Below are 21452 nucleotides of genomic sequence, written 5' to 3' on the forward strand. Positions count from 1 at the left end.
CTCTCCAAAGCCAGTAATTTTGCCTAAATATGCTTTCCCTTCCCACTTCCTCCTTCTACCACTACATTCACAGGGTCTTCTTATCTTCAATATCTTCTTATCCACTGGCTTCTTCCTTTCTATTTTCAACAGATTCCATTGTTCTTTTAAAAAAACTGAGTGCTGCTAGTCTCTCCAGTTACTGTACTACCAACCTTCCTTTCACTCACATTTCTCAAAAGAAGCAGTCACTTCCTTCATTTCCACCTTATTCCTGTCAACGCAAATAATCCATAATCTATAAATCAAAATTGGTGTGAGTTTATTATGAGCCAGATCCCAGGACTAGCCTGGGGCCTTGCCTTCCTTCCTTAAGGAAGGAAGGGCACCAAAGAAGTGGGGTGTCTTGGAACATACATCACATATGACAGGAATATCCCTTTTACAATAGTCATGAGATTGCTTTGCTGGCACAGCAATTCAGTGAACACAGCAGGTCTGTGGTCTTGAGGTGGGTGGTCACAAGGTGAGCACAGCAGGTCAGCAATCAATCCTTAGTTTAGGGAGAGATGCTTATCCTTAAGGATATGCCCATGTGGAGGATGTTTCATCCTCATTTTTAAGGACATTGTTCTTGTCTTTGGGACATAGTAAATACTTAAAGCAGATATACAAGGCATGCTCAATGACCACATCAGGCTCTTTTGGAAAAACAAGTTCAGGCCTAGTTAATTTTACACAAAATGGCTTCCTCAGATACTTCAATATATCCTATTGCTGGTTGTTTATCATTTCTTAGCTTTTATCAATTTGACTCCATAACAGCAAAATGATATTACACTTTAAGGTTATCAGAATTCTAATTTCCAATCATTTTCTCAGTCTTCATTTTCTTGGCACACTCAGTTTCTCTCTCTTCTTTGAAACCCTATTTCCCTTTCTTTTAAGACAATTCCTGGGATCTAAACCTACCTGGTTTACTGGTCTTCTGATTCCTTTGCTAGCTCCTCTTTCTTCCATCCCATGGTTAAACTCCTAGCTCTCTGTTGTTCTCTGCTACGTTCTTTCTCTTCAAGAGTCTCCCGAAATTACTGTGTTTCCTGATTTTTCCTTAACTGTAATTCCTCATGTTCAGCTTACTTGCCGGAAAGCTCCAGCTCAAAATTCAACACTTAAAATAAGGCATCTTTCTTATTCGAATTTCCTGATTTCTCTTAACAGCCTTGTAATTTCAGCATAGTGTAGTAATTAACAGCATCGACTCTGGAATCAGACTGCTCTGGAAAGATATGTGACCTTGGGAAAATCTCTTTGTGCCTCAGTTTTCTCAACTGTAAGATGAAAATAACAATAGTACCTATCTCATAGAGTTGATATGAATGTTAAATGAATTAAGACTTTTATAGAAATGCCATTGGTATTAGTTACATTGTTGTTTTTATCTTGCTTAGAACTTTTTAGCAATGTTTTAAAAATATTCAAGGGCTTGGGTAGTCAACTTTCTGAGTTTATAGAGATTTAAAATTGTCTTTATTTTGCCCTCTCACTTAATCAATAGTTGAGCTGGTGTTTGCAAATAATTACCTAGTTCCCTAGGGTCTACATTGTAGACTTGACTCTTTTCCTTCAAAAAAGCCTAAGTCCTACCATATCCTCATTCAAATCCCTTGCTTTTTCTGCTCTATTCTCATTTAAGCCCTTCCCTCCCCGATTCCCATTGCCTTACATGAGAAAAATTATAACAGCCTTCTGAAAAGTCCTTGTCTTTCATTCACCTCCCTTTAAAAAGGCACAAAAGTTTTCTGTGGTTCCTATGGTTTACAAAATATAATCTAAAATACTTAATGACATTCAAAATATGCCTTGATTCTTTTCCAGATTCTATTTTGTCACAAATTCTTCACATTAGTTGATCTACTCTGATAAATCATAAATGTAAGCAAATTGCAGATACAGTCAACCTTTAGCTATTTGGTAAGATCAAGTAATATGTCCCATAATGTATTGACTCTGTTACAGGATCATATTTCCCAGGAGCCTCTGCTTTCATGAGATTCTTAATCAAGATTCCATATCTCTTGGCAAAGATTTTCAAACACCGCAGTTTTCATGAATAGATTCAAGTCATAGGTGTGAACAAAATATCAAAAAATGTATCTGGAACTAGTGTAGGTACAAGCTAAAGGTCCTAAATATTGTTTAGGATAGGGAATAAAGTATCAGTAGAACAGCTGTGTGTAGTCCAAGTTTCTTGGTATCCTTGGAATTGCTACCTCATTGCTCATTTCAAATGATCTGAAATGTGGCCTAGCCCACTTTGGGGATTCATCCTCAATAGGTTAGGTGTCTAAAGAAGAAGACACATGCCCTTTAGACTATTATTTCAACTCAATCTCTTAGCCAACCTGGTCCAAAAGTAGATATTTAATATTACAAATATAAAACTTGCATTTATAGAATTACATATTAATGTAATATAAATGTAATATAAATACATTACAGAATAAATGGTTAACATTTGTAACCAAACCAGGTTCATTTTTGCCTATCGATCAGAAAGCCAATCACTGAGACAATGAAATTGCAGCAAAGAGAGGGTTTAATCACAAGGCAGCAAAGTGAGGAAGCAAGAGAACAAGTCTCAAATCCGCCTTCCCGAAAATGGGGACTCAAGGATATTTACAGGGTAGCAGGGCAAGGTGGTCTGAAGTGTGGAGATAGATGATTGGAAGTAAGGAGAAGTGAGGTAATTGATGATCTGCACAAGCATAGTCAAGCTTCATGCCTCTTCATAGAAGGCGTGTTCACAAAATGGCAGCATTACCATGATCTGCAGGTGGAGCTCCTTGACGTCAAGAGGGTCACTTGTAGAGTATTTGCTTGGGCCCAGTTGATGGATTTGTGGTCTGAACCAACCTGAACTGGACAAGGGTCTCAGTTCCTGAAAAACCACTCTTAATTACTCTGTTGAAAAGATAAGGTCAGTTGAACTGGTCTTGGATGGCCTACAGTTACACATTTATTAACCAACAACATGAAGAATTTTGCCTTATAACTCACAGAGCTAGTTTGTGACTATTTAGATGACAGACCTTCTTTAAAAATTTTGTTAAACTTGTGTTTTTTTCCTCTCTGGATAATTTTAGAATGAAGAAGATTTCAAAGTTATTCCATTGACCTTAGACTTCTGCTTAGAGTAAGATATGTTCAGCCAACTTGTTTTCATGACAATAATGATGCTGTTTCTTTTACAGAAGACTTTTTTTAATGACTTTATTTTATTTTATTTTTTTTTGAGGAAGATTAGCCGTGAGCTAACATCTGCCACCAATCCTCCTCTTTTTGCTGAGGAAGACTGGCCCTGAGCTAACATCCGTGCCCATCTTCCTCCACTTTATATGTGGAACGCCTGCCACAGCATGGTTTGAGCAGTGGTGTGTGGGTCCATACACGGGATCCAAACTGGCCAACCCTGGGCCAACAAAGCAGAATATGCGACCTTAACTGCTGCACCACCTGGCTGCCCTCATTTAATGACTTCATTTTTTAGAGCAGTTTTAGTTTAGTTTAGTTTTTTCTAGGTTCACAACAAAATTGAGACAAAGGTACTGAGATTTCCCATATACCCCCTGCCCACACACAGGCATGCCTCTCCCCCTTTATCAACATCACTCACCAGAATGATACATTTGTTACCAAGGATGAACCTATATTGACACATCATAATCACCCAAAGTCCATAGTTTACCTTAGGGTTCACTCTTGGTGTTGTGCGTTCTACGGATTTGGACAAATGTGTAATGACATATATCCCTCGTTATAATATCATACTAGTATTTTCATTGTCCTAAAAATCCTCTGTGCTCTACCTATTCCTCCCTCCTACCTCACCCTGGCAACCACTGATCTTTTTATTGTCTCCATAGTTTTGCCTTTTCCAGAATGTCATATAATTGGAGTCATACTATGTAAATATACTATGTAATACTGTGTAATCATACTATATAAAGCATACTGTGTAAACTGTAGAATGTAGCCTTTTCTAATTGGTTTCTTTCACTTAGTAATATGCGTTTGAGCTTCCTCCATGTCTTTTCATGTCTTGCCATGCCTTTTTAGTGCTAAATAATAATCCATTGTCCAGATGTACCACAGTTTATTTATCCATTCACCTACTGAGTAATATCTTAATTGCTTCCAAGTTTTGACAATTATGAATAAAGCTGCTATAAACATTCCTGTGCAGGTTTTTGTGTGGACATAAGTTTTCAACTCCTTTGGATAAATACCAAGGAGTGTGATTGCTGGATCATATGGTAAAATTATGTTTAGTTTTCTAAGAAACTGCCAAATTATCTTCGAAAGTGGCTGTACCATTTTGCATTCCTACCAGCAATGTAAGAGAATTCCTGTTGCTCCATATCCTTGTCAGCATTTGGTGTTGTCAGTGTTCCAGATTTTGGCCATTCTAATATGTATAGTATTATCTCGTTGTTTTTATTTGCATTTCCCTGATGATATATGATGTAGAACATCTTTTCATGTGCTTATTTGCATTTGTATATCTTCTTTGGTGTGATCTGTTAAGATCTTTGGCCCAGGGGCCAGGTTCATAGCCTAGTGGTTAACTTTGGCATGCTCCACTTCAGCAGCATGGGTTTGGTTCCTGGGCGCAGACGTATACCACTGATCAGTGGCCATGCTGTGGCGGTGATCCACGTACAAAATGAAGGAAGATTGACACAGATGTTAGCTCAGGGCGAATCTTCCTCAGCAAAAAAATAAATCAATCAAAAAAGAAAAAGATCTTTGGCCCATTTTTTATTTGGGTTCTTTGTTTTCTTACTGTTGAGTTTTAAGAGTTCTTTGTATATTTTGGATAACAGTCCTTTATCAGATGTGTCTTTTGCAAATATTTTCTCCCGATCTGTGGCTTGTCTTCTGATTCTCTTGACATTGTCTTTTGCAGAGCAAAAGTTTTTAATTTCAATGAATTGCAGCTTATCAATTATTTATATCATGGATTATGTCTTTGGTGTTGTATCTGAAAATATATAACCATACCCAGGATCATCTAGGTTTTCTCCTGTTATCTTCTAGGAGTTTTATAGTTTTGTGTTTTATATTTAGGTCTATGACCCATTTTGAGTTAATTTTTGTGAAGGATGTAAGATCTGTATCTAGATTCCTTTTTTTTGCATGTGCATGTCCAATTGCGCCAGCACCATTTGTTAATATCTTTACTCCATTGTATTGCCTTTGCTCTTTTGTCAAAGATCACTTGGCTATGTTTATGGGAGTCTAGTTCTGGGCTTTCTATTCTGTTCCATTGATCTATTTGTCTATTCTTTCACCAATATCACACTGTCTTAATTATTGTAGCTTTATAGTAAGTCTTGAAGTTGGGTATCATCAGTCTTCCAACTTTGTTCTTCTCTGTCAGTTTTGTGCTGGTTATTCTGGGTCATTTGCCTCTCCCTATAAACTTTAGAATCAGTTTGTTGATATCCATAAAATAACTTGCTGGAATTTTGATTTGTATTGCATTGAATCCTTAGATCAAGTTGGGAAGAACTGACATCTAGATGATATTGAGTCTTCCTATCCATGAACATGGAATATCTCTCCATTTATTTAATTCTTCTCTGATTTTGTTCATCAGTTTTGTAGTTTTCCTCATATAGATCTTGTAAGAAAGACTTCTCAGTAACATTTGATTCATGATTCTTCCCTTCCCCACCCCTTCTACAGAGTTCCAGGTGCAGCAACTGGAAATTTAGACCAAAGAGAGATTTGCTGATTTTGCTTTCTTATTCTTTACTTTCACTACCTCTACAAACCCCATGAATATCTGTAGCATAGTATTTTAGGGATCAAGACAACTGTCTCATTTTACTCTCCCAAAATTAAGTATTCTTCCTTTGCATTTTTCACTTGGTTATAGGATACTTGCTATTGCTTATATTGCTAGAGCTTTTCAAAAACCAGAAATGGTTTTCCATTTTTTTCTATTTTTACAATTAAGGTGTGTTGCTAACTGGTGGTAGTAATGGTGTCCTACCTACTAGATTAAACCATGATTTTCTCATTCCTTTTTCAATACTAAAAACACAATTTTTTCTAAACATGAGCAATCAATTCTGTCCCAAAGTTGGTAATAAGAGGAAGACAGAATACCTCCCCTTTCAGAATCAGTAACCTTGTTGCAGGCAAAACCCTATCCCCCCAAAAAAATGGAGCACCAGAACTACTCAGACACTTTAAAAAAAGAAATTTCACAAGTAGAGGGTTGAAACTAGTGTAAGAGGAACTGAGGGTTCTTAAATATCATTTAGGGTAGAGAATAAAGTATGAGGAGAAGAACCATTTGCTTAGTCCAAGGTTCTTGGTGTCCTTGGAATTTCCTCCTCCTTGCTTGTTCTGAAAGATCTGGGATGAGGCCGGACTCGCTTTAGGGAGTCATCCTTGATAGGGTAGATGTCTAAAATATTGTTTCCATGTAAACAGAGAAGCCAGCCTCTAATTTTTTTTTCAGTCAAAGAAATGCACACCTAGCAACAGATAAAAGGAAACAAATTAAACAGCACAAAAGAATTTATGATGAAAAGCAACGAATCTCATCCTAACCCTTTCTACCTCTAGGACTAAACCCCAGGGACAGCCTCTTTTACATGTTTTTGTTTGTTTGTAATTCCTTCAGTATTTCTAAATATGTTCACATCAGCTTTAGACAATATCTAATGTCTATCTGCTATGAAAAATAGGGGCCGGCCTGGTGGCACAGCAGTTAAGTTCACACATTCTGCTTCAGTGGCCTGGGGTTCTCTGGTTCAGATCCCGAGTACAGACATGGCAACGCTTGACAGGCCATGCTGTGGTAGGCATCCCACATATAAAGTAGATGAAGATGGGCACAGATGTTAGCTTGGGGCCAGTCTTCCTCAGCAAAAAAAAAGAAGAGGATTGGCAGCAGATGTTAGCACAGGGCTAATCTTCCTCAAAAAAAAAAAAAGAAAAGAAAAAGAAGGATTATGCTAACATCCACTCCTCCAATATTTAACTATTACATTAATTTTAGCTCTTTTGTTGTTTATTTTTGTAACTTTTAATAATTTAAAAATTATTTTGTTGTGAAACTCTAGATAATATTTCAACCTTATTTGGTATTTCAACTCTCCAATACCAATACCACTATTCTTCCTTCTCACCTTCTACTCACCTCCCTTAAACACAGTCAAGTAAGTCTTTTGTGTTTTGTCCATAGGCTGACTCAAAATTAACAACCAACTTCCAGACTAAGTAGAGTCCAGAATTACATTTTCTTCTCTACAAGACCTCTGTCACAACCACTAGAAAGCTACTCAAAGGAAAATGTGCAGAGCATCAGGATCAAATGGATTCTCTTCCCTTATTAACAATTGCCCAAATATTTGTGCTTCATATTTGGATCACACACTTCTTGTATGGCTTTACTTTTCCTGGAATTTCAAATTGCATTTTTTTCCTTGCTTATTTTACTTAATTTATCATATCAACTTTTTCCGTTTTCTCTCCTTTTACAGAGATGCTTTCTTTCTTTTGCACCCTGGTGATTGCCCATCAGGAAACTTTGACCTTCTGCCTTCACTTAGCCTAATTGTTCTTTAACTCTGCTGTACTGCTGAGAACTTCCCTTTACTGTGCTCCAACGTTGGAGCCACTCTTTTAGAATTCATATCTACTTCCTTGGTTTATCTTCTTGTTTTGTGGGAGAACATCCTTGATAACTAGTTCTGAAAGAATGGAAGGCAAATTTTCAGTTTTTGAATATTTGAAAGGCTCTTTATTCTTTGGGTCAGTATAGCTGAATTTACTTTCCCTCAGAACTCTCAAGGCATTGTCTAGTGTATTCTAGTATTCAGTGGTACTGATAAGTTGGCTGGAAATGTGGTCTTATTCTTAATAGATGACTAGTTCCTTAATTCTCTCATCACCACCAAAAGCTTACATATGTTTAATTAATTTTGTTAGCTATAAATTATCTCTGGGTTAAAATGTTTTATGGAACCATATTCAAATCACTTCCTATGATCTTTTACTGCATGTTTTTGTAATCAAGTTATTTCTAAAAAAGGAACTTTTTAAATAGAACTTATTACATACATGTGACTAATTCAAACAGTAAAAAGTTACTTGCCTATCCTTTTCACCTTGCATCTTAGTTCTTTTCTCCAGAGGCAGCCACTGTTATCCATTTCCAGAAGCATTTAGACTTTCTTTTATTTTTTAGGAAGATTAGCCCTGAGCTAACATCTGCTGCCAATCCTCCTCTTTTTTGCTGAGGAAGACTGGCCCTGAGCTAACATCTGTGCCCATTTTCCTCTACTTTATATGTGGGACACCTGCCACAGCATGGCTTGCCTAGCGGTGCCATGTCCTCACCCAGGATCCGAACTGGCGAACCCTGGGCTGCCAAAGCAGAACGTGCAAACTTAACCACTGAGCCACCAGACTGGCCCCTAGACTTTCTCTTTAATCTTAGTATTATGACATCTCTAGGGATAAGTATTTAATAACAAGTTATCAGGATCAGAACTGCAGATTTTTCTTTCTGAATCAATGTAAGCAATCAGTGAATAAAAAATGAATATAAATATCGTCTGTTGATGACACTTGCATAGACATGCATTGAGCACCTACTAGTATGTATGGCAGGTACCTGGTGTGGTCTTTTGTTTGTTTTGAGTTTTATTTCTTGTTGTTATTGTTACAGCTTTATTGAGGTTTGATTGACATATAATAAACTGCACATATTTAAGGTGAATGGTTTGATGAAATGGGACATATATATAAATCCATGGAACCATCACCATAATCAAGATAAATATATCCATCAACTCCAAAAGTTGCCTCGTAGCCCTTTGTAATCCATCCCCTCTCTTTGTTCATCCTATCCCCAGGTAACCACGGGTCTGCTTTCTGTCACTATAGGTTAATTGCACTTTCTAGAATTTTATATAAATGGAATAATAGATTATGTACTCTTTTTTGTCTTATTTTTTTACTCGGCATAATTATTTTGAGATTCATCCATGTTGCTGTGTATATCAATTATTCATTCCTTTTTAGTGCTGCTATAGTATTCCATTGTATGATTATTCTACAATTTGTCTGTTTACCTGCTGATGGACATTTTGCACATGGTTTTTGTCTTATAGTAAAGCTGTTATGAACACTCAGACATTGTGAGTATGTCTCACTGGATTTGGTCCTTCGGTAGACTTAAAGAGGCTGTCTGTAGAGCAAGGGCCAAAAATTCAAATGCCTGCAGGAGCCAGACAGACAACGTAAGTAAGTAGAGGGAAGGAGGGAAACTCGATGCGTAAAAGGAACAGTTTAAGCCTTATGGTGAATGACAAACTCACACTTGGCCTCTCTGTTGGGAGGGGAGGAGATCATGACAAACAGGAGTGCTCACACCTGGTCTAAAGCAGGTAGCTGCTTCTCAGAGCCAGCTGGTTATTGCCAAGCTGTCCAGTGTTGCCAGTTTTTCTTTTTCCTTTTTATTTTCCCCAAGGGCAGTCACAAATCCAGATTTTATGTTAAATTTCTTGATTTTTGAAAAGAATCTTTAAAATGACACTATTTTCTTCCCTTCCTAAGTATGGAAACAAATGAAAAATAAGATTCAGGAATCAGACAGGAGGAAATCAAAATATTGGCTTGAATAAAAATCCTGACATTTGTTTAGTTGGGTACTGAATATATGTTCATTCATTGTACTAGCATCCTCTCTCCTTTTGGTCATGTTTGAAATTTTCATAATAAATACAATTTATAAAAATTAGCTTGGATAAAGGCAATTAGAGAAAGGGGCTTGGTTTGACAAATGGGCTTGCTAATGATGCCCTCATCCAAACCCATCACTGAATACATCACCCAGTCATAGGCAAAACTGGACATTCTCAGGCTGTCCTGTGGGATTCAGGTCTGCTCCATAAGCTTATAACATCGAGGAGGAGAGAATTTGTTGAATCCTACTGACAAGACTGGGGATAAAAAGAGACAGAGAAAAGGAATGAGACAGAGACAGAAAGAGAAAAAGCCCAGAAAGTGTTTAGCCTTTCAAGCTTGATTCCTTCTCTAATCTCATCTATCAGAGAAATCATTCCTACTGCCCTGGGGAGGGAGACTGAGGAAAAGGGAAGACTTCTCATTCTTTTTTATCTTAGGGGTGTGGAAATTCTCTCCCCTCTGTGAAAGCAAAAGAAGTGAGAGATTCAAATACTTCCCCCCACTGGTGGACATTGTGATGCGCTGCCCAGATCCCCCTACAATAAGGACTTGTCCCAGGTACTGGAATGCTGTCGGCAGTCTTTGGTACCTTCAGGATTGCTACATTTGCAGAAAACTACACTGCTTGGGGTTAGGCCCATTCCCAGGATGTCCCACATTCAATTCCTGAGCAAAGTTGGTGTATAAGAGCCTGACCATCTTAGCCAACTCAGGACCACTCTGAAGGTCAACTTTATCTCCCTAGCTCCTTATGGGACCTGCATACAGCTCAATTTCTCCCTCTGCTCAATCCTGCTTCCTCCCCCTCCCTTCTACAAGTGCTCATTCCAAGGGAACTCCTTAATAAACGTCCTGCCTGTTAAATTCTATCTCATAGTCTGCTTCCCAAAAACCCAACCTGTGACAGTTGGCACCAAGAGTGAGGTCTGAGGAAGCAGGCACTAAGATAGGGTTTTGGAGCTTGATCATTAGCTGCCCACCTGACAATGAGGACCTCTATCATAAGATTACCATCCAGTTATTAACTTTCATGAGTGGTGAATCAGGCTGGTATACCAGTGGAAGGGTATGTATTAACTGGTATGAAGTATCAGATACTAAAGAAATATGGGGAAAATAATAACTATAAGAACAATGAAATTGAGTGGTGCTATGGACTGAATTGTGTTCCCCCAAAATCCTTAGGTTGAGGTTCTAAGCCCTAATGTGACTGTATTTGGAGATAGGGCTTTTAGGAGGTAATTAAGGTTAAATGAAGTCATATGGTAGGACCCTGATCTAACAGGATTGGTGGTCTTATAAGAAAAAGAAGGCATCTCTCTCCTCCTCCTCTCTGCTCATACACACTGAAGGAAAGGCCATGTGAGGACATAGTGAAAAGCAGCTGTCTGCAAGCCAGGAAGAGAGCTCTTACTGGGAATCAAATCAGAAGGCATGCAACTTGATCTCAGACTTCCCAGAACTGTGAGAAATATATTTCTGTTGTATAAGCCACCCAGTCTATGGTATTTTATTACAGCAGTTCCAGCTGACTATGACAGGTGGCTATTCCTTAGCCAGATTGTTGCACTGGGAAAAGATAATGAAAACCTAAGAGGGATTAATCACCAATTGAAAGCCAAAAGTGAAGACTACAAGGTCTCCTTGATAGCATACAAAGTGGCTCTCATCTCCTGCAGTGAGAGACTAGAGTAAACTAAAGAATAAACTCTGTCAGAGCGGCTATCTCCAAAGATTAAACTTCCAATCAAGACAGATATACTAAGCCAAGGTCAGGCCCTGGTAGAGAAAGAATGAGGCTTGACATATTAGAGGAGGATATTCCCAGAAGAGGCCCATCTTTCCCTATTAAGACTTATCCCTTCCGCATTGTTCAGAGATGGTGCAGAGACCTCTTCCCAAGACAACAAGTGCCCTCCTCTTAAGATTGCTCTCAGGTTGTCTCCTGTGCAGTAGGCTTTTTTTTTTCGATGTTAAGTGTCAATGTGCTGGATCTGATAATGGAGGAAAGGAACTATACCGACAGGAGCTTCAATATCTAACCATCATGAACAGAGAGAGTATGTGTGGGATTGAGTTTTGAGAGTGCTTGATGAAAAGACAGGGAACGTGAGGATGGATAAGGAAGAAGTTAGATTTGGGAATACTCTCCCTGTACTCCAGTATTAACATCATAATAAGAAACTCAAGACACAGTGTGAATTTGTTACTAGGATGGTTTCTAGAAGCATGGAAAAAATTATGGCCCATACAAAGTGAGGTTAAAGTGCCATATTTGCCATGGCAGAGAGAGGAAGAAAGAATTTAAAGGATCAGACAGTTGATTATGCTGGAGACCATATACTATGTAGAGATGGAAAACCCACAAGATGATTAGTTTACAGAAGGCCAGGAGACTACACCATATGTCAAGGACACAAGAAATGTACTCTTGTGAGGGGCACCAGTCTCATTACGAGGCTCATTGGTGACTTTCTATAAGCCAGAGCTGATGGTAAAGGAAGCCACTAAAGAACTAAATTTACTGGTAGCAATAGGGATAATAGGACCCCAAAATGATAGAAGCCAGGTTTTGGTGTTTAAGGTTCAGAAGCCAAGTTAAACAATTATTGTACTATAAAGTCAGGAAAGCAGCAAGGGGAAGTGACCCACAGAGAATTATGGATATAATTAATAGAATATGGTGTCCCTGGGGGAAAAATAGATGGGCAGCCAATGAGAGTACTACTCAGTTTGTATCATTAGATGAATTCAAAGATATATAGTCGGAGACTAAGGCAGTCACTTCAATTAAAAACACAATTCTTTGCCAAGATTCAGAACATGAATCTGTTTTTAGACCTGGAGACCATTAGAAGCCCAAGAAGGGATGAGGTCCGCATGAGGAAGGAACCTGCAACACAAAGGCAAATGTACATGGTAATGACTTCCTCAGTCCTTCCCCAAAAGTCATTCCAGAACCTTTGGACCTAAGGCCATTTACTCAGATAACTGTGCACTTGGAAAATGGGAATATGTAAACATTTCAAGGTTTGTTGATCACAGAGTCTGAATTGACATTGATATTCAGAGACACAAAGAATTGTCATAGTACCCTTGTTAGAGTAGGTGCCTATGGGGGCCAAGTAATAAATGAAGTCTTACCCAAGGTCCAGGTCATACTGAGTCCACTGATCTACAGACCCACACGTTAGTCATTTCCTCAGTCCTCAAATATATAATCAGGATAGATATACTTCCTAGTACCAGCTTCACATTGGATCCTTGGCCTATGAAATAACAGCTATCATGATGCAGAAGGCCAACTGGAAGCCTTTGAAACTGCCCTCTCCGCTAGCCAAGATATAAATAAAAAACAGTATTGCTGGAAGGAATGATGGAAATTAGTGCCACTCCTAAAGATCTAAAGGATGCAGGAGTGGTGATCCCCATCATGCCTCCATTTTATTCACCAATTTGGTCCCTAGAAAAACCAGACTCATTCTGGAAAGAGATACAAGATGTGGTGTCTGCTAGAGGCGAGTAACACAGACACGGGTACAAGATATGTGACCATTAATCTGACAAATATGTTCTTTTCCATCTCTCTCAGACAAGAGAACCAGAAACAGTTCTCGTTTACATGGGATGGATAACAATATACATTTAAATTTCTGCCCCAGGCTGTGTTAATTCTCCCACCCTTGGTAATAACATAGTTGTCAAGAACTATGAAGGGTCTGAGATTTTACCCTATTTACAAGTTCACAAATTAGCCTGCCACTTTTATGGATGCTAGCAGAAGACATGAGACTCCTAGGTCAGAGGCAAAAGACTTTGTTGTTCGTAGCAAAGCAAGCAGCATGAGGCTTATGTTTGTCTTGATTTCCCTTGTTCCCCAAATACCATGAGGAAGATGTAATGTGGTCTAGATAGATGCTGTTCGTGCAGTAGGATTGCATCATGGCTGAGGGACACTGAGTCTAGAGAACCCAAATATTTTATCACACAATCTGCCCAAACTTTTCCCCAGAGGGAATCATTATCTTTATTATACTGGACAGTAAACAAAGCTGTCTTTTGTTCTGAAGAGAGACCCCATCTTTATCCTCTACAGCTGTTCACTCTACAAACATCCTTGGAAAGATCGTTCAGAACAAAAGCTGTTGGTGTGTGCTTGCAAGAAGTGCAGAAACACAAGAGATCCATGGGAAATTAGTTCCCAACTCTGAGCTCTGCAGGGCTGGTCCAGGTCTCCAAAGGGAACACAATTTTACCAGGGAACACAGCAAGACTCCCTTTGAGCTACAAGCTGTGGCTGCCAACCTAAGTTCTTTGTGTTCTTTGAGTCCAGAGACTAGCAGGCAAAAAGAGGATTCACTGTTCTGGCATCAAAAGGTTACACGACAGATGGGAGCCAGCCTGGTGGCGCCGCGGTTAAGTTTGCATGTTCTGCTTTGGCAGCCTGGGGTTTGCTGGTTCAGATCCCTGGTGTGGACCTACGTACTGCTTGTCAAACCATGCTGTGACGAGTGTCCCACGTATAAAGTAGAGGAAGATGGGCATGGATGTTAGCTCAGGGCCAGTCTTCCTCAGCAAAAGGTGGAGGATTGGCAGTAGATGTTAGCTCAGGGCTAATCTTCCTCAAAAAAAAAAAAGGTTACACAACAGAGGCATGGAGGAATATGTTTGGCATCCAGCTGATCCAACTGGACACTTCTTGGTGCACCTTTGCCCAATTTTGAGCATAAATGGAGAAGTGTAGCAATCTTAGTCCAAGTAGGACATAGTGACAGGGGGTTCATACCCTCAAGGATGAATGTCTGGGTCATGCCACCAGGTAAGCCACTGAGATCTGCAGGAGTGATAGCTGAGGGTAAGGGGAATCTAGCGTGAATAGAAGAAGAGGGAGATGATGAGTATCAATTGTAGCCCTGAGACCAGCTGCAGAGCCAGGGGTTGTAGATTGTTCCATTAACCTTCCTTTTTAGAGTTTCCCACAGAAAAGGAGGCCTACCTTAATCCTGGTGTTGCTGCTCCCAGAACATATATGAAGAAGTATATCCAAACAAAACAACAGTAGACTGCAGTGGACACTGAGATATGCTACCCAAATCCCTCTTCAGTGAAGGATTTGTTACCCCAACTTCTGGGAATGCTGTTAGCTCCTTCGGGGATTGCCTCACCTGCAGAGAGGCATGCCCTTTCCGGGATGGCCCATACCCAATGACTGATCGGTGCCAGGGTATAAAAAGGCCTGGCCATCTCAGTCCAATTTGGGATAACTCTGAGGAGCCATTCCAGCACCAGAGCTCCTTGTGAGGTCAGCTCAGGCTCTCTTTGGGCTTGCATCCCAGTTTAACTTCTTGCTCTGTTCAATTCTGTCTTTCCCCTCCCTTTCAAAGATATTGATACCAAGGGCACTCCTTAATAAATATCCTGCCTGTTAAAATTCATCTCAGAGTCTGTTTCCCAGGGAACCCAATCTGAGACAGCCATTTACAGTATATCCTTATAAGAACAGATTACTATGTACCTACTAAAAAGGTACTGGTACCTCCATATAATCTATTGACTTGGAAAGAAACATGAAGTTAAACAAAATCAGGTTAATATATATTAGGAAAAATTTGGATGTATATGTTAGTGTTAATGGTGAGTATCTCTGGGTAATGATTTTTATTTTCCTTTTTACAACTTTCATATATTTTCTGAATTAGCATATTTAGTACATATTAATTTTATAATTAAAAAGTGCAACAAAGCTATTTTAATTTTGGAAAATCAACATTATAGTTAATAGATAATCTCTTCTATACGTGGGACAGTAAATTGGTATAGACATTCTGTAAAATAATTTAACCATATATACAGACCCTTAATTCCCAGTTATTCTACTTTGAGGAATTTATCCTAAGAAAATAATTTAAAATTGAATTAAATAAATTAATGGAATTGAATATGTACAAAGATATTTATTACAGCGTTGCTTACATTAATCAAAAGGAAAAAATAAACAATGCATACACATACACAGATATATGTGTATATAAATTTTTATAGCCATTCAAAATATTCTTTGTTTTCAAAGAATATTCATTGACATGAAAAAATATCACAATATAATAACAGTAAATGGTAGAAATTAATATATAAGATTATATATACAGTTTGCTATCAATTTTGACATTATCTTGGAGACTGTTTCCTATCAGTTTATATACACAGTTATATATGTATCCACAAACACACATACATATACTCACACAAAGAAAAAGACTGGGAGAAAATACATCAAAACATTGGCAGTAGATATTTCTGAATATTAGAATAGCAAGTCCTTTTAAAAATCTTTAACTTTTTCTAATTAAAAAAAGTAATATGCATGCACATAGCTATAAAAAAGAAAATTACAGGTGCCAGCCCCGTGGCCTAGTGGTTAAGTTCACATGCTCAAGCTTTGGCAGCCCAGGGTTTCGCTGGTTCGGGTCCCGGACGTGGACCTCGCACCACTCATCAGGCCATGCTGCGGCAAGATCCCATATAGCACAACTAGAAGGACCTACAACTAGCATATACAACTATGTAATGGGGGGGTTTGGGAAAGAAGGAAAACAAAAAGACTGGCAACAGATGTTAGCTCAGGTGCCAATCTTAAAAAAAAGAAGAAAATTACCTTGCAAAAGGGTATGTGCAAGGGAAACTAACCCTTCCTCACATTCCAGATGCCAAGATCCCTCCCCAGAGGATTATTTTTACATCTGATTCCAGAAATATTCTATGCCTATATTAGCATAAAGGTACATAATCTCCCTTTTACACTTTTAATTTTGTACACAGAAGAGAGTATACTATCAACATTGTCCTTCCTCTTCCTTTTTCTCTAACAGTTGAGCTTGAGGATTATTTATCTATATGTATCACTTTCTTTCTAATGGCTGAATAGTATTTCATTGTATGGCTATACCATGTGCACATTTAGGTTGTTTTTAGTCTTTTGCTGTTAAAACATTCTTATATATCCATCATATTTCATGCACGTGGGGTATATTTCATGTACATGGGGTATACATGGAAGATAAATAGAATTGCTAGTCAAAGAGTACGTGAATGTTAAATTTGTATCATTTTTAATTGCCCTTCAAAGAGAGAACACCAACTTATATCTGCAAGCTACAAAAAACCCAAGGAGGATACAAAATTAAAAATGCCTATGATTTCATTTTTCCTAAAAATTAAACTATATGATATGGATAACATAAATAGAAGAAACTATACAAAAATGTTAACACTAGATTTCTCAAGGTATTAATATTATAAGTGATATTTATTTTCTTACTATATTTTTTGTTCATATTCCAAATTTTCTGTAGTAAACATAGACTATTATAATCCGAGAAAAAATAAACATATTTTTAAAACTAAACAATATTCACTGTATTATACATTTTGATGTATTTGTTTCTAGAAACTAAATAATGTTGCAAACATCATTTTGTATTTTACCTCCAAGGCTATAAAATAATTACATTTAATTTATTACAGCATACCATAAAGGGAGATGACTTATTAAAATGTTAATATTAATATTTAAATAATTAAAGAGCTATTAAAAATAGTTGCATTTAATTTTCACTACCAAAAAGATTCTTTTAACTTAGAGCTAAAGCACTGAAAGATTCTTTTAAATGAATAGTCTCTAGCACATGTGCTATAAGTTGACAGCTAGAACTAGAAAGAGACCCTGAGACCAAAGTCCATAAGGCTTCCGACTAGAGAGTGAGGCCCCTTCTGCACGTTCCTCCCAGAAGCTGAGACCAAGATGGATTGCAAGTCCTGAAAAAGAGATTTCCCTTCTGACAGAAGGCTGGGAGGACCTGAGAATGGAGTAGTTCCCACAAGCCCTGCTTTCATTTATTTAACAAATGCATTTGAGTGCCTGTTATATGGAAAGCACCATGTAGGGTGTTGGGGAGACAATGATGAACAAGACACAGTCCCTGCCCCCTTAGAGATTTACATTCTAGCAGAGGATAAAAGCATTAAACCACTAATTATATAATAACTACTTGGATAACAAACAACTAGGTATATAATAACTATTCTAATTGTTATAAGTGCAATGAAAAAGCACCGGATTCTATGAAGCCACGTAGCAGGAGCACCTGACTGGCATGAGGATTCTCAGAAAGACAACTTCAAAGAAATGATGCTTTAGCTGAGATCTGAAGAGGATGGGTTGCTTGCAAGAGCTACTTGAACACGTCTTCCCAATTGTGTTCTGTGACATCAACTTGAAATTGGGATTTACACCACAGATACTGGCAAGTGCTACAGTGATTATCCCCCACTCCAGACCTTGAGAGCCAGTTGTTAAATATTTACCAACATGCCACTGCTATTAGTATATTTTGCCAGTGCAAGGACTCAGCCGCAGGGCAGTAGATACTCTCTGCACCTGAGAGGAGAGTTAGTGAGGGCAGTGGTGGAATTGAGCATATCTCTGGGTTTGGTAAGCGACGTTCACTTTACTTTTGCAAGGTCCATCAGCTTTCTGAGAAGAAAACACTGCCTTTTTCCCAGGAGAATGCATGATGGGCTTACTTGCCTATCCTTTTCCTTTGGCGTCTTAGTTCTCTTCTCCAGAGGCAGCCACTGTTATTTCCATTTTCCATTTCCATTTCCAGAAGCTTTTAGACTTTTCTTTAATCTTAGTATCATGACATCTCTAGGGATAAGCATTTAATCACAAGTTACCAGGATCAGAATTGCATATTTTTCTTTCTGAACCAATGTAAGCAGTCAATGACTGAAAACTCAGTACAAATATCTTCTGTCAATGACACCTAGGTAGACATGCATTGAGCACCTACTAGTATATATGGCAGATACTTGTGTTTTTTTGTTCGGGTTTTTTTTTCATAGCCCTTTGTAATCTACTCCCCCTGCCCCTTTATTCATCCCATCCCCAGGCAACCACTGGTCTGCTTTCTGTCACTATAGGTTAATTCCATTTTCTCAGTGAACAATCCCTTTCTCCACCTGGGAGCCCAGGTCGACTCCTCTCCTTAATCCCCCACCATCCAGTTGATCAAGTCCAGCTGGTCCTGCTTCCTATACAGTACTCCTCTCTGTACCCCCGGTCACTGTCCTGGTTCAGGATCTCCTGGACTAGCCTTCCTGCACCCCTAGAAATTGACATTTGAGATTTGGGACACTTCTGACAACCAGCACTAGGGGTTGTCATAATCCCTAGTGTTGGTGTGTTTATTAGTTATTTACTGCTGTGTAAAAATTACCCCAAAACTTAGTGGCTTCAAACAACACACATACATCATCTTATAGTTTCTATAGGTCAAGAATCTGGGCACAGCTGTGTTGGGTCCTCTGCTTCACAGTCTCTCACAAGGTTTCAATCATGGTGTTGGCCCAAGGTCTATGATCTTATCTGAAGGCTCAACTGGAGGAGGATCATCTTCCAAGCTCACTCAGTGTTTATTAGCAACATTCAGTTACTCATGGGCTGTTGGACTAAGGGCTTCAATTCCCTGCTGGCTGTTAGCTAGAAGCTCCCTTCAGTTCCTTGCTACAGGGGCCTCCACTACAGGGCTGCTTAATTCCTGAAAATATTCAAGCTCAGAGGCAATAGAGAGGGTCTCCTAGCAAGATAGCAGTTACATCTTTATAACTTAATCATGGAAGTGACATCCCATCACCTATGCCATGGAATGAACTCAGTGGGTCCAGTCCACACTCAAGAGGAGGGAAGTATGCAAGGGTATGTATACCAAGAGTTGGGAATCTTTGGGGGCCATATTAGAAGTCTGCCTACCACAGTGAGAGAGAAGGGAGGTTTTCACACAGCCGGGGAGCAGAACTGAAAAGAAAGCTGAGACAGGGGGAGAGATTGTGGTCCCCCCATGTCTAGGTAGACAGGAGGCCCAAAATCCAGCATATAGAAACACAGAGTAGGAGACTGGTGAACAAAAGTAAGCAGCGGAAACTTTTACAGTAAAATACATCGCAAAAATCTACTTATGTTTGCTGTAAGTTTTCTTGTCAGTAGAAATATTGGGTGCCAAGTATATTTATATTGCATTTTCACAGGGAAGTGGAGTTTACGTGTCACTCAAACACAGAAGCATTTCTTAACTTTTCTTGCCTCATTGACCATTGCTTTTGTCCCCTCCAAGGGCCGCACTTTCCTTGGCCACCTTTGAAATGTGGGTGTTGCCTAGTGTTGAGAATTGTGATCTGTTTTTTTTCCTACCTCTCCTTTCTCTCCCTCACTGTTCCTTCTCTCTCACGTAGTTAACAATGCAGAAAAAATTCCAGATCTACTTCATTAGTTCTCACTTCTCCAGCTGCCTATTTAAAATATCCAGCTGTTTCTTGGAACATTGCCACCAGGATGTAACATCATAATCCTCAACTTAATGTGTCTCAAGCCAGAGTCATCATCTCTCCCTTAAAACCAATCCTTCAAATGCACACACTGAGGATATTGTTAAACACAGTCACTGATTAACTATGGGGTAAGAGATTAGGGTTTCTGAGTGGGAGAGATTCTTGCTTTTTAAATATATATATATTTTTAAGATTTTATTTTTTTCCTTTTTCTCCCCAAAGCCCCCCAAGTACAGAGTTGTATATTCTTCGTTGTGGGTCCTTCTAGTTGTGGCATGTGGGACGCTGCCTCAGCGTGGTTTGATGAGCAGTGCCATGTCTGCGCCCAGGATTCGAACCAACGAAACACTGGGCTGCCTGCAGCGGAGCGCACGAACTTAACCGCTTGGCCACGGGGCCAGCCCCGAGATTCTTGCTTTTTATGTTAAACTTGTCTATTCTATTTTTCACTTTTCACTAGGACCACATTTTATATAAAAATAAAATAAATAAAAAGATCATAATTTAAACCCAGCAACTCTGCCTCCTGACTTCACTGGTTGTGTTTCTGGTTATGGTTCCTTATTCCAGGTCACCTAGACTCTGCCTCCTCTGTGATTCTGCCTCTTTTGGAGTCTATTCAAGTGTCTGAGGTGATGGACAAAGGTGTCGGTTCCTATTGTGACAATAGTGAGGGATGATCAGAATGCAAACTATAGAGACTCAGGAAGAAGATCATGATAAACCTAATCAGAACAGGGCTGTGGTCAGGGACATAAGGCAGAAATTCTTGAAGTATCCACTGATTTTGATATTGTTATGGTGGAATTTTACATCCATCTGAGAGAGAAAAGACCAGCAAATGAAGGAGAAAGTAGGAGCAAGCAGGTCAGAGGATCATGTGATGAGTTCCTGATTGACATTAGGGTTGAGGTCCTCACGGTTTATTGTGAAATCATTAGAACTTAAGCTTCAGGGACTCTGAAGGGACACACACAGGACTCTTCCAGAGCTCCAGGAAGGACCCTAGCAGCATGTTTTTATAGTGATATGTTTTTGTGAACCTTGCAAAAATAAGAGACTGATTTTCCATTTTTAATTCTCCCGTGTCACACTTCTTGAGTTGTGTAGTGTTAGAGTAGCTATTTTGGGGGGATCCGGTTAAGGGGACATTGAGTTGGGGGAACATGCAGTTTAGATTTAGTGACAAACCAATTCTAAATTTTACACGGGGTGATGTCACCAAACTGACAATGTGGGAAACCTCAGCCTCCATGCCCGCATAAAAATCAACAGTTAGATGGGTATCCACAAACAAAAACAGCTCTGGGAGA

Source organism: Equus quagga, chromosome 1, assembly GCF_021613505.1.
Source record: "Equus quagga isolate Etosha38 chromosome 1, UCLA_HA_Equagga_1.0, whole genome shotgun sequence".
Lineage (NCBI taxonomy): Eukaryota > Metazoa > Chordata > Mammalia > Perissodactyla > Equidae > Equus > Equus quagga.